The sequence below is a fragment of the Suncus etruscus genome, chromosome 4, assembly GCF_024139225.1.
Source record: "Suncus etruscus isolate mSunEtr1 chromosome 4, mSunEtr1.pri.cur, whole genome shotgun sequence".
Taxonomy (NCBI): domain Eukaryota; kingdom Metazoa; phylum Chordata; class Mammalia; order Eulipotyphla; family Soricidae; genus Suncus; species Suncus etruscus.
Genome location: NC_064851.1, coordinates 50,254,253 through 50,256,925, shown reverse-complemented (window position 1 = coordinate 50,256,925; position 2,673 = coordinate 50,254,253). Strand labels below are relative to the sequence as shown.

Genomic DNA, 2,673 nt, shown 5'->3' with positions numbered 1-2,673 from the left:
AGAAAACTGTGTTGGTTCTACGTCTGGGGTTGTACGGTTGCTGCCCCATCTCATGGAGTCTAAGTTAGGTCCACATGACATGTGTTCAGGGTGGAAGGAGCCCCTGTATTATAAAATGTATGTGTTCTTATCCCTTGTAGATAAGAGCTTGTTTCTATACATAAAATTTCCCCATTTTTAGTATGCCTTTGCAAAAAGGAATGTTGCCATATTATATTGCTGGTGTATTTGGGGGTAAGAATATCAGGCTACAAAATCTCTGTGCCCTGGTTTTAACCTGAGCTTTTATCCCAGGCAAGACTTTTTTCTTGTAGGTTTTAGTACAGAGCAGAACCAAAACAGGTGAAGTTAAAGAGGGAAAAAATTATATATATATATATATATATATGAAATAAATAAATAAAAAATTTATAAAATAAATTAAAGAAAAAAGTTGTTTAAGAGGCCACCTTACATTTGGGGATAAACAGACTAAGAGGTATTATTATAGAGGTATTAAATATATAAAGGACATGTAGGATTCCCCATGAAATCTTTTAAGATGTTCTTGTGGGGGGGGGTGAAATCCAGGGCACATTTTCATCACATACTATGGTCTTGTTGAGTTTGAGAAATGATTTACAGCCATAGGGAACAGGTAGTATCCTTGGGCTGGGCGTTCTTCTGCGGCTGAATTGGTAGCATGTAACAGTCCACGTTTGGGAGGGTGAGAAGAAGGGTATTTGTGGCCTCTTCTGATTTCATACAAACTTTATTATTGACTTTTCTAGGTCCTTGATGAAAGTCAAGAATGGGGATTGCATTGAATCTATTGCAGTAAATCTAATAACTTAGGTAAGATAGTCATTTTAACAATATTGGTTCTTCAATCCATGAGCATGTAATTTTTTTCTATTTCCTAAGATCTTACATCAGTTTCTTAGGCAGTTTTATGTTAGATAACAAGATGAAACTTTTAAAATGGGACTAAATCAAATTAAAGAGTTTATGCATGGTAAAAGGAACATGGACTAAAACTAAGAGACAGTTAACTGAATGAGAAAAAGTATTTACACTCAACACTTCCATTAAGGGCTTAAAATTTAGGATATATAAAATGTTAACAAATATTTAAAAAAAATTTAAATCCTATCAATAAAAATGGAGAGAGTAAATGAATAGACACTTCTAAAGGAAGATACCAATAGGCACATGAGAAAGTGCTTAGCATCACTTATCATTAGGGAAATCCAAATCAAGGCAAAAATGAGCTTTAAATTCACACTTGTTAGAATCAAACTTAAAAAATAGAAACCATTTGTTTTTTGGGGGGTTTTGTCCTCCAATTCACAATACAGACCAGGCAAATGGCCTGGGTTGAGGTGTATATGGGGTGCATTTACTGTACATCCTCTTTCTATACAGTCAGTGTAAAGAACACAGCCTGTGGTAAGAAATCCTCTTTCTATACAGTCAGTGTAAAGAACACAGCCTGTTGTAAGAATTGGGAGGCCTTATCTTTTCTTTTCTTTTTTTATTTTTAAATATATATATGTCTAGAGTACTGGCCAGTGTGGGGTGGGGAGGAAGGACACTTGGGATATTGGTCATGGGAATGTTGCACTAGTGAACAGGAACCATTTTGTAAGCAGGAATGTGGTGAAAAGGAACTCTCATCCACTACTAGTGGGAATGTTGTCTGGTTTAACTCCTTTGGAAAATTGAGCTGCCATATACCCCAGAAATTCTACTTTGAAGTTTATCACTGGACTTAAAAGCATTCATTCTAAAGGATATATGTACACCATTATTCATTGTTGCAATGACTACAATAGCTATGGTATGGGCTTGATTTAAGAGTTCAACACTACATGAGTGGATATGAAGACATTCATGAGTAGATATATGAATTAGATTCAATAGTGGTATTATATACAATGAAATACTGCAGCTATAAGAAACAATGAAATTATACAATTTGCTGCATCCTGTTGGAATTCGGAGATATCATGGTGATTGAAGTAAGCCAGAAGAAGAAAGACAAGCACCAGATGTATTGCTTATTTATGGTGTATAAAATAATTGCATTAATAAATGTAATGTAGTAAAGGGGAATGCCCATATCACCCTTTATCCCAGAGCCTAAGGATGAAAAGGACAGAGAAGAAATAAAGTCAAGGAACTGAGACAAAATATGAGAAAGTAATGGGAGAACAAGGGTCTGAACTTCAGTTATATTTAGTTATGAGGGAGAGGGGTACCACTATATATATATATATATGTATGTATGTGTGTGTGTGCATGTGTGTGTGTATGTGTATATATATCCAAAGAAAAAACTCAACAACACTGAACACATGAGCTCTAACCACCAAACTTTAACCACCTTCAAGGGAACAGGTGGGGGGGGTGGAGAAGGTTGGTTGGAGAGTGGGGTGTGAAGGACTAGGGGAGTACAAGTGATGAGAGTTGACACTGGTAGTGAGATTGATGTTGAAATAGTACACGTCAAAAACTCAACCATCAATAAGTTTGTAAAATCATGGTTCTTTAATTAAATTCTAAAAAGCTGTTTAAAAGAACTTATGCCTGGATCTTATCTTATATCCATTTCTAGCATAACTTGACTTACTATCATCTAAAATGCCTGTTCCTGAGATACGAAGAAAAAGTTTAGCCTACCAATATTTCCCC

At 35.4% G+C, this 2,673-nt stretch overlaps 1 non-coding gene across 1 annotated transcript; it reads right to left on the bottom strand.

Moving 5' to 3' along the window:
• Nucleotides 1-1,312: 1,312 nt before the first annotated feature.
• Nucleotides 1,313-1,439, bottom strand: LOC126007903 (small nucleolar RNA SNORA51). The gene has a single exon (XR_007495376.1). It is a non-coding gene; the product is annotated as a small nucleolar RNA SNORA51 (small nucleolar RNA).
• Nucleotides 1,440-2,673: the final 1,234 nt, after the last annotated feature.